The 11,999-nt window shown below is 41.0% G+C and overlaps 1 protein-coding gene across 1 annotated transcript in view; it reads left to right on the top strand.

Annotated features, from left to right (window-relative positions):
• The first annotated feature begins 953 nt into the window (after positions 1-953).
• ATP7A (ATPase copper transporting alpha) overlaps positions 954-11,999 on the top strand; it is a 554,573-nt gene continuing 543,527 nt past the window's right edge. The window contains exon 1 of the mRNA XM_066250422.1: positions 954-989. The gene's annotated coding sequence lies outside the window, so the exon portion shown is untranslated. The remainder of the gene's footprint in view (positions 990-11,999) is intronic.

Raw genomic sequence — 11,999 nt, 5'->3', positions numbered from 1 at the left:
GGGTTTTGGTATAAGGGTTATGTTGGCTTCATAAAATGTGTTTGAGAGTATTACTTCTTCTATTTTTTGGAAGACTTTGAGAAGAATAAGTACCAAATCTTTGAATGTTTGGTAAAATTCACTAGTGTAGCCATGTGGTCCTGAACTTTTGTTTCTGGGGAGGTTTTTGAGAGTTGTTTCTATTTCCTCCCTGATTATAGGTCTATTTAGGTCTTCCACTTCTTTGTGACTCAGTCTAGGAAGATTTTATAGTTCTAAGAATTTATCCATTTCCTCTAGGTTGTTGCATTTGGTGGCATATAATCTTTCATAATACTCTATTATGATCCTTTGTATATCTATGATGTCTGTGGTAATTTCTCCTCTTTCATTTTGGATTTTGCTTATATGAATCCTTCTTTTATTTTCCTTAGCGAATGTAATGACTGGTTTGTTGATTTTATTGATCTTTTGAAAGAACCAACTCTTTGTTGTATTAATTTTTTTATACTTTCTTTGTTCTGTATTTCATTTAGTTCTGCTCTAATTTTTACTATTTCCCTCTTCTGCCGACTTTGGGTTACCTTGTTCTTCTTTTTATAGTTCCTTAAGGTGTGATATTAGATAGTTTACTTGGAATCTCTCTTGTTTCTTTAAATAAGCCTATGATGATATAAATTTCCCTCTTATTACTGCTTTCACTGCATCCCAGAAATTTTGATATGTTATGTTGTCATTTTCATTTGTCTGTGTACATCTTTTGATCTCTTTTATTTCTTCTTTTAGCCAGTCTTTTTTTTTTTTTTACAGAGACAGAGAGAGTCAGAGAGAGGGATAGATAGGGACAGACAGACAGATGGGAATGGAGAGAGATGAGAAGCATCAATCCTCAGTTTTTCGTTGTGACATCTTAGTTGTTCATTGATTGCTTTCTCATATGTGCCTTGACTGCTGGCCTTCAGCAGACTGAGTAACCCCTTGCTCGAGCCAGTGATCTTGGGTCCAAGCGGGTGAGCTTTTGCTTAAACCAGATGAGCCCACGCTCAAGCTGGTGACCTCAGGGTCTCGAACCTGGGTCCTCTGCATCCCAGTCCGATGCTCTATCCACTGCGCCACCGCCTGGTCAGGCAGCTAGTCATTTTTTAGAAGTATGTTATTTAATTTACACATTTTTGTGGGTTTACTTTCTTTTTACAGTTGAATTCTAACTTCAAAGCCTTAGGATCAAAAAAATATGCTTGGTATAATTTGAATCTTCCCAAATTTGTTGATGTTAGTTTTTGGTCCAACTTATGGTCTATCCTTGAGAATGTTCCATGCACACCAGAGAAGAATATATAATCTGATGTTCTGGAATGAAATGTCCTATAAATGTCCTTTTGGTTCAGAGTGTCATTTAAAGCTGATATTTCTTTATTGATTTTTTGTTTGGATGATCCATCTAAAGCCATCAATAGTGTGTTGAAATCTTCAAGTATGATCATGTTCTTCTCTGCTTCTATTTTTAGATTAGTTAGTAGATGTCATATATTTTGCTGCTCCCTGGTTCAGTGCATATTTTTTCTTTTTATATAAATTTTATTTTATTTTTATTTATTTTTTAATTTAGTGAGAGGAGTAGAGGCAGAGACAGGCTCCCGTTTGCATCCCCACCAGGATCCACCTGGCTATCCCACTAGGGAGCGATGCTGTGCCCATCTGGGGCCCTTGCTCTGTTGTAACCAGAGCCATTATTTAGCACCTGTGGTGGAGGCCATGGAGCCATCCTCAGCACCCAGGCCAACTCATTCTAATTGAGCCATGGTTGCAGGAGGAGAGGGGAAAAGACAGACAGAGAAAAATAAGGGGGGGATAGAAAAGCAGATGGGTATTTCTATGTGCCCCAACTGGGAATCAAACCTAGGACATCCATATGCCAGTCCAATGCAGTGCATATATATTAAGAAGTGTTCTGCTACCTGATGACCCAGCAATCCCTCTACTGGGTATATACCCCAAAACCTCAGAAACATTGATACGTGAAGACACATGTAGCCCCATGTTCATTGCAGCACTGTTCACAGTGGCCAAGACATGGAAACAACCAAAAAGCCCTTCAATAGAAGACTGGATAAAGAAGATGTGGCACATATACACTATGGAATACTACTCAGCCATAAGAAATGATGACATCAGATCATTTACAGCAAAATGGTGGGATCTTGATAACATTATAAGGAGTGAAATAAGTAAATCAGAAAAAAACAAGAACTACATAATTCCATACATTGGTGGAACATAAAAATGAGACTAAGAGACATGGACAAGAGTGTGGTGGTTACCAGGGGTGGGGGGAGGGAGGACACGGGAGGGAGGGAGGGAGAGAGTTAGGGGGAGGGGGAGGGGCACAGAGAACTAGATAGAGGGTGGCGGAGGACAATCTGACTTTGGGCAAGGGGTACGCAACATAATTTAATGACAAAATAACCTAGACATGTTTTCTTTGAATATATGTACCCTTATTTATTAATGTCATCCCATTACCATTAATAAAAATTTATTTAAAAAAATAAAAAATAAAAAAAAAGAAGTGTTCTGTCTTCTTGATATAATGTCCCCATTATCATTATGGACTGTCCATTTTTTTCTCTGTTTACCTTTGTTGTCCTGAAGTCAGCATTGTCAGATATGAGTAGGGCTACACGTGCTTTTCCCCAGATATTATTTGCTTGGAGAATCATTTTCCAACCTTTTACTTTGAATCTTCTTTTGTTCTTGCAGCTTAGATGTGTCTCTTGAAGGCAGGATATGGTTTTTGATCCAATCTGCTACTCTGTGCATCTTCATTGCTGGGTTCAGTTCATTTACATTTAGGGTAATTATTGACACTTGAGGATTTCCTATAGCCATTTTATATTTTGTTTTCTGGTAGCTCTCTGTCGTGTTTGGTTCTTCTCTTTTTTTTTCTGTCAGTTGTTTCTGTTTAGCGGTGTTCCATACTTTTTCTCCTGTTCCTTCTTTTTTTTAAGCTGTGTGTTTCATTGGTGGCTTTTTTGTGGGTGGTTATCACTACATTATTAAGAAAAAAATGTTCATATTTACAAGAGTCCTTTGTCTTATGAGTGCTTATGCACTCCATCCTCCTTTGCTACTACACATCTTTATCCTCTCGCCTTTTATGTTTTTGTTGTCACAGATTTTCCTTGCTTTTATTGTGACCTTGTTTGAGCTTTTACTTGTAGTTTGGATTTGGTTTGTTCTTTATATCTGGTCAAATAACCCCCTTGAGTATTTCCTGTAGTGGGGGTTTTCTGGTGATAAATTTCTCAGCTTCTATGTGTCTGTAAAAGTTTTTATTTCTCCTTCATACTTAAAGGATAACTTTGATGGATATAGTATTCTTGGCTGGTAATTCCCGTCTTTCAGTACTTTGATTGTTTAGGTCCACTTTCTTCTCGCTTATAGTTTCTGCTGAGAAGTCTGATGATAAGCTAATGAGCTTTCCTTTATATGTTAGGTTCTTCTCCCTAGCTGCCTTGAGGATTCTTTCTTTGTCATTGATATTGGACAATTTTATTATGATGTGCCTTGGAGTAGGTTTGTTTGGGTTGTGGTAACTCAGCATTGTTTGCTTTTTTGATTTGAGGCTCTAACTCTTTGCATAGGCTTGGGAAATTCTCATCAACCATTTGTTCAAATAGGCTCTTCATTCCTTTTTATCTCTCTTCCTCTTCTGACTTTGCATTATTCTTATATTGCTCTTTTTGGCGGAGTCAAACAGTTCTTACAGAGCTCTTTCATTTTTTTTTTTAATTTGTAAGTCTTCTCTTCTCTCTGTAGCATCTCTAGTTGGCTGTCTTTGATGTCATTGCTTCTTTTCTCAATCAAGCTTGTTCTATTAGCTAAACTACTACCTCAGTCTTCATGTATTGAGTTCTTCATTTGTTTTTAAATTATTTTTTTAATTTTTTAATTTTTTACAGAGACAGAGAGAGAGTCAGAGAGAGGGATAGACAGGGACAGACAGACAGGAATGGAGAGATGAGAAGCGTCAGTCATTAGTTATTTGTTCCACATTGCAACACCCTAGTTGTTCATTGATTGCTTTCTCATATGTGCTTTGACTGTAGGCCTTCAGCAGACCGAGTAACCCCTTGCTTGAGCCAGTGACCCTGGGTCCAAGCTGGTGAGCTTTTTGCTCAAACCAGATGAACACGCACTCAAGCTGGCAACCTCGGGGTCTCAAACCTGGGTCCTTGGCTTCCCAGTCAAATGCTCTATCCACTGCACCACCACCTGGTCAGGTTCATTTCTGTTTTTCAAGTTTCAATCTCCTTGGTTAGATATTCACTTTGTTTTTTATTTGTTTTCTGAGCTCATTAAGTTGCCTATTGATATCTTCTTGCATCTCATTAAGTACTTTCAGAATTTCAATTCTCTATTATTTAACTCCAAAGTTTCCATGTGACAGATTTTTTTTCTGGAGATTTTTCATTTTCTTTCTGAAGTACATCTCTGTCTTGTGTAGCCATAGTATTTGATTTCTTCTTCCTTGATGGCAGTTGAAAGTGGTATTGTTAGGCCCTGGCTGGTTTGCTCAGTGGTAGAGCGTCGGCCTGGCGTGCAGAAGTCCCGGGTTCGATTCCCAGCCAGGGCACACAGGAGAAGCGCCCATCTGCTTCTCCACCCCTCCCCCTCTCTTTCCTCTCTATCTCCCTCTTCCCCTCCCGCAGCGAGGCTCCATTGGAGCAAAGATGGCCCGGGTGCTGGGGATGGCTCCTTGGCCTCAGCCCCAGGCGCTAGAGTGGCTCTGGTCACGATAGAGTGACGCCCCGGAGGGGCAGAGCATCGCCCCCTGGTGGGCAGAGCGTCGCCCCCTGGTGGGCGTGCCGGGTGGATCCCGGTTGGGCGCATGCGGGAGTCTGTCTGACTGTCTCTCCCCGTTTCCAGCTTCAGAAAACTACAAAAAAAAGTGGTATTGTTAAAAACCCTAATAAAAATTCAACTACAAAAATGAGAAATTAAAATAAAAAATACAATAAAAATATAAAAATTATGACAAGAAGAAAAACTACAGTAAATTAGATCAAAAGCAAACAAGAAAATCAAAAAGACCCATAATGAATAAGAATAAAATTTAAATTAAAAAAATTAAAATTAAAAAATAAAAATTGGGGCCTTGGCCGGTTGGCTCAGTGGTAGAGTGTCGGCCTGGTGTGCAGGAGTCCTGGCTTCGATTTCCAGCCAGGGCATACAGGAGAAGCACCCATCTGCTACTCCACCCCTTCCCCCCTTCCTTCCTCTCTGTCTCTCTCTTCCCCTCCCGCAGCTGAGGCTCCATTGGAGCAAAAGTTTGCCCGGGCACTGGGGATGGCTCCATGGCCTCTGCCTCAGGCACTAGAATGGCTCTGGTCACAACAGAGCAACGTCCCAGATGGGCAGAGCATCGCCCCCTGGTGGGCGTGCTGGGTGGATGCCGGTTGGGCACATGCGGGAGTCTGTCTGACTGCCTCCCCATTTCCAACTTCAGAAAAATACAAAAAAATAAAATTAAAAAAAAGAAAAATTACTAGATAGAAGGTGACGGAGAACAATCTGACTTTGGGTGATGGGTATGCAACATAATTGAATGACAAGATAACCTGGACATGTTTTCTTTGAATATATGTACCCTGATTTATTGGTGTCACCCCATTAACATTAATAAAAATTTATTTATAAAAAAATAAAAATAAAAATAAAATTAGAAAAAAATTTAAAAGAGAAAAAAGAATAAGAACAAAAGGGAAAAAATAAATTTCCACCTTAAGAGGTTTCATCCAGTAGGTGTCGCTGTATTACAACTTTTAGCTCTGTAAAGTTCCTGGGCTGTCCCTCACTGAGATATTGCTGTTGCAATGATGTAGACAGGGCTTCAGTCACATTGTTGGGTAGGTCATGTTGTGAGGGCTTTATGGCTTTGACCTTATATCTTCGGCTTCATGTCTTCAGCTTTATGACTTTACAGCTCTAACAATGGTGATCCCAGGCTTCTGGGCACTCCTTCCCACATATCAAAAGACTTGGAGACCAGACATGGAGCACCTCTGTTCTTCAGGGGAGAGAGTGGCTCTGGAGAGTTAGCTGTGGCGTTTATCTCTGCCACTCTCCATACCGTGAGGTGAGGGAGGCAGGATCTGTGAATCTGGTAGGTCACACTTTAGCTTTCTCTGTCTCTGCTGAGTACAGGCTGTAGGCAGACTGTGGGAACACTGGCCATGATCCTGCGCTCTGGCTATTTTGTTTAATCTCCCCCTCTACCCTTCTATCTCACTATTCCTCCCAGCAGAAGGAGACCCAGTCACTCCAAGTTTCCCTCTCCATACCCTTCAGACAAAATCCAAAAAGACCAAGTTTGCCTTTCTCCATAGTCCAGCAGAGAAAAAAAATCCCAGTCACTCCAGGTTTGTCGCCTCTCCAAAGCCCCCCACAAAGGCATTTTATCTTCAACCTCCCTTTACACCCCATCCTACTTTCAGTCCATCCAGTGCGTGGATCTTTCAGACATGCCTGTGAGCCCAGCTGGGGTTACTTTGCTACATTATAATTGTAAATTTTGTTGAAATTTCAAGATGAGAGATCAGGAGTATCTCTGATGCCATCATTACTCTGATGTCCTTTTTATTTATTATTGTATGTATGTATGTGTGTGTGTGTGTGAGAGAGAGAGAGAGAGAGAGACCAAGCGAGAGAGGGACAGAGAGACAGGAAGGGAGAGAGATGAGAAGCATCAACTCATAGTTACAGCACCTTAGTTGTTCATTGATTGCTTTCTCATATGTGCCTTGACCAGGGGGCTCCAGACGAGCCAGTGACCCCTTGCTCAAGCCAGCAACCTTGGGCTTCAAGATAGTGACCTTTGGGTTCAAGCCAAAGACCATGGGGTCATGGCTATGATCTCACATTCAAGCCAGCCACCCCATGCTCAAGGTGGTGAGCCATGCTCAAGCCAGATGACTTCATGCTCAAGCCAGTGACCTTGGGGTTTCAAACCTAGGTCCTAAGCATCCCAGGCCAATGCTCTATCCACTGCACCACCACCTGCTCAGGCTATTTCTTGGTACATGAATGCATTATTGCATGTAGATTACATATAATCTATAGATTATATAGAACTTTATATTGCATCTGAATTATCAAGGAAAAAACTTAAAGTGCAGATTCATAGATCCCGGAGCTCCAGTGGCGCAATCGGTTAGCGCGCGGTACTTATACAGATTCATAGATCCCACCACAGCAATACAGCAAGACTGGGGATCTGCATTTTTAAGATCTAGCCTGTGTAACTTTAATGAAGGTAGATGGTCTGTGGACCGTATTTGGAGACTTACAGCCTACTCTAGCTATCCTGGGCCATACTGTAATTCTTCATATGCACATGCTCTCTCCCTTGTCTTTGTCCATGTAGTTCCCTGTGGCTGGAATGCCTTTCCCCCAACTGATCACCTAGCTAATCATTATTTGTCCTTCAGGCCTATGTTTAAACCTCTTTTCCTCTGGAAAGTTTTCTCTGACTCCCAATACATGTCAGGTATTCCTACTATATTCTCTCTGAAACTCCATACTTCTTTCTCTTTTAGCACTTAAATAATTACCTACCATCAAGGCAGAAATCATGTCAATCTTGTTTACTATTTTATCCCTAACATACTTGATCACATGACACAATTCATTATAGTCATTTAAACATTCAAATTAATGCCTTATCTTGAATACAGATCCCCAAGGAAACCGAACTTCAATTGAGGATTTAAGATCTACATATGATAACATCTGTCAGCCTCAAAAGACAAAAAATTGTCAATCTACTTTTAGACTCAGAGATCCAGGAATCCAATTTCTAATTTGTATGAGCATTCTTTGTACTTTGTAGTAAAACTGCTGCTACTGCTTCCAAAAATTGTATCCTCTGTAGATGGCACCCCTTAGTATTCCTAAGGCCCAGGGATACACCAAAAGATGTTCTTTGTCATCCCTGACAGTTTCCTATTCACCAGCATCTTAACAATGGCTTTCATTGTCCAGTATTCCTCAGGTATTATTTTTCTTCTGGCTTCATTTCTGAAAAATGTTCTGCTACCCCAACTGGGGAGGACATTTTACTTTCCTCTAAATGAGAGGGTTGTAAAGCATTCTTCATGCCATTTCACCTTTTACCCCATCTGCTAACAAGGATGGCAGTTTTAGGGCAATCTGGTTTGCCCAGGACATTCCTACTTTTAACATTGGAAGTCCCCAATCTCCTTTACCCCCACCTCCCAGACCCTGACCACCACCATTCTACTCTCTGTTTCTGTGAATTTGACTTTTATAGATTCCACATACAAGTGATGTCATACAGTATTTGTCTTCCTGTGTACAGCTTATTTCACTTAGCATAATGTTTTGCAGGTTCATTCATGTTTTCACAAATAGAAGGATTTCTTCCTTTCTCATAGGTGAATAATATTCCATTGTATATATACCCTACACTTTCTTCATTCATTAATCCATTGAAAAACACTTAGACTATTGGTCAAAGAATAAAGCATTTTAAGTTATAAAATAAATAAGTTATTGGGATATTATAGACAGCATTGTGATTATACCTAATAGTACTGTTTTGCATACTTGAAATAGCTAAAAGAATAGATATTAAGTATTCTCACCACATACAAAAACAATGGTAATTATGTGAGGTGAGTAATGTGTTGATCAATTTTATTGTGGTAATGCTCATACAACGTATAGGTGTATAAAATTATCATGTATATCTTAAACAATTTCATTGTACAACTTAAACATATAAAATTTTTATTTGGCAATTATATTTCAATAAAGCTAGAAAAAAATAAGTATTTCAGAAAAAATTTAAAAGACTGTCCCCACATCTCAGGAAAGCCCTCAGCTCTGGGCAAACCAGAGTTCTTGGTTAACCTAAATTTGCACTTACAACAGTAACTAGTTCCCTTTCCACTCAGATAAGTAAATGTAGGCTATGCATCCCTGAAGCCAATAGGGACTCTTCATTCAAGATTCACAAAAACCACACTGGAACCATAATTTCCACATCCATTATCAGTGCTACTCCATCTTGACTGTTTCTGTGATATATTGCTCTTTTGTCTAAGTATTCTGTCTCTCTCACACACAACACTCAGAAGACTCCCCTATCTCTCACAAGTACACAGATCACACCATAAGAAGCAGCAATATATTAAAAAGATCACAACTCATTATCAAGTAGGATTTATTCCAGGAAGGCAAGGCTGGTACAATATTCACAAATCAATAAACATGACTCCTCACATAACAAAATGAAGATAAAAAAATCACATGATAATATCAATAGATGCAGAAAAAGCATTTGATAAAATCCAGCACCCATTTACGATCAAAACTCTCAGCAAAGTGGGAATACTGGGCACATACCTTAACATAATAAAGACCATATATGATAAACTGACAGCCAACATCATACTCAATGGGCAAAAATTAAAAGCAATCCCCTTAAGATCAGGAATAAGGCAGGGGTGGCCCCTTTCACCGCACTTTTTCAACATAGTTCTGGAAGTCCTAGCCACAGCAGTCACAAGAAAAATAAATGAAAGGCATCCAAATTGGAAAAGAAGTAAAACTGCCATTATTTGCTCATGACATGATACTGTACATAGAAAACCCTCAAGTCTCAGCCAAAAAACTACTAGACTTGATACATGAATTAAGCAAGGTTACAGGATATAAATTTTTTATTCATTTTAGTGAGAGGAGGGGAGGCAGAAACAGACTCCTGCATGCACCCCTACTGGGACCCATTTGGCAAGTCCACTAGGGAACAATGCTCTGCCCATCTGGGGCCCTTGCTCTGTTGCACTGGAGCCATTTTTTAGTGCCTGAGGCAGAGGCCATGAAGCTATCCTCAGTGTCTGGGGCCAACTTGCTCCAATCAAGCCATGGCTGCAGGAGGAGAGGAGGAGAGGAAGAGAGGGAAAGAGAGACATAAGCAAGAGGGGGCAGGATGGAGAAGAAGATGGACTCTTCTCTTGTGTGCCCTGACTGGTAATCAAACCCAGGACATCCACATGTCAGGCCGACACTCTACCACTGAGCCAATCGGCCAGGGCTAGGATATAAAATCAATATTCAGAAATCATTGGCATTTTTATACACTAACAATAAACTGCCAGAAAGAGAGATTAAGGAAACAATTCCCTTCACTATGCAATAACAAAAATAAAGTATGTAGGGATAAATTTTACCAAGGGGGTAAAAGACTTATATTCAGAAAATTATAAGACATTGAAAAAAAGAAATCGAGGAAGATACAAACAAGTGGAGGCATATACTGTGTTTATGGATAGGAAGAATTAACATCATTAAAATGTTCATACTAGCCTGGCCAGGTGGTGGCGCAGTGGATAGAGCATCAGACCGGGATGCGGAAGGACTCAGGTTCGAGATCCTGAGGTTGCCAGCTTGAGCGTGGGCTCATCTGGCTTGAAAAAAAAAAATGCTCACCAACTTGGACCCAAGGTCGCTGGCTTGAGCAAGGGGTTACTCAGTCTGCTGAAGGCCCGCGGTCAAGGCACATATGAGAAAGCAATCAATGAACAACTAAGGAGTCCCAATGAAAAACTGATAATTGATGCTTCTCATCTCTCTCCGTCCTGTCTGCCTGTCCCTATCTATCCCTCTCTCTGACTCTCTCTCTCTCTGTCCCTGTAAAAAAAAATAAAAATAAAAAAAATAAAATGTCCATACTACCCAAAGCAACCTATAGATTCAATGCAATTCCTATTGAAATACCAATGGTATACTTTACAGATCTAGAAAAAATATTCAAAAAATTTATATGGAACCAAAAAAGAACCCAAAAAGCTTCAGCAATCTTGAAAATGAAGATAAAAGTGAAAGGTATCACACTTCCCAATATCAAGTTATACTACAGGCCATTGTATTCAAAACAGCTTGGGGCCCTGGCCGGTTGGCTCAGCGTAGAGCGTCGGCCTGGCGTGCGGGGGACCCGGGTTCGATTCCCAGCCAGGGCACATAGGAGAAGCGCCCATTTGCTTCTCCACCCCCCCTCCTTCCTCTCTGTCTCTCTCTTCCCCTCCCGCAGCCAAGGCTCCATTGGAGCAAAGATGGCCCGGGCGCTGGGGATGGCTCCTTGGCCTCTGCCCCAGGCGCTAGAGTGGCTCTGGTCGCGACAGAGCGACGCCCCGGAGGGGCAGAGCATCGCCCCCTGGTGGGCAGAGCGTCGCCCCTGGTGGGCATGCCGGGTGGATCCCAGTCGGGCGCATGCGGGAGTCTGTCTGACTGTCTCTCCCCATTTCCAGCTTCAGAAAAATACCAAAAAAAAAAAAAAACAGCTTGGTACTGGCATAAGAACAGGTGTACAGATCAATGGAACAGAACAGAGAACCCAGAAATAAACTCACACCTATATGGCCAATTAATATTTAACAAAGGAGGCAATAGTATACAATGGAGTAAAGATAGTCTCTTTAATAAATGGTATTGGGAAAATTGGATAGGTACATGCAAACAATAAAATTAGACCACCAACTTTTTCTATTTTTATTAAGTGAGAGGCAAGGAGGCAAGGAGACAGACTTCTTCATACACCCCCAACCAGGATCCACCCAGCAAGCCCCCTACTGGGTGATGTTCTGCCCATCTGGAGCCTTTGCTCTGTTGCTCAGAAACTGAGCTATTTTAGCACCTGAGGTGAGGCCATGGAGCCATTCTCAGTGCCCAGGGCCAACTTGCTCAAACCAATTCTGGGAGATGAAGAAAGAGAGAGAAGGCAAAAGGGGAGGTGTGAAGAAGCAGATGGTCACTTCTCCTGTGTGCGCTGACTGGGAATCAAACCCAGGACTTCCACATGCCAAGCCGATGATCTACCATTGAGCCAACTGGCCAGGGATGGTCGACCACAAACTTTCATCACTCACAAAAATAAACTCAAAATGGATAAAAGACTTAAATGTAAGTCGTGAATCTATAAAATTCCTAGAAGAGAA

The sequence above is a fragment of the Saccopteryx bilineata genome, chromosome X (assembly GCF_036850765.1).
Source record: "Saccopteryx bilineata isolate mSacBil1 chromosome X, mSacBil1_pri_phased_curated, whole genome shotgun sequence".
Lineage (NCBI taxonomy): Eukaryota > Metazoa > Chordata > Mammalia > Chiroptera > Emballonuridae > Saccopteryx > Saccopteryx bilineata.
The sequence above is the reverse complement of the archived record's forward strand: the minus strand, read 5'-3'. Positions and strand labels throughout refer to the sequence as shown.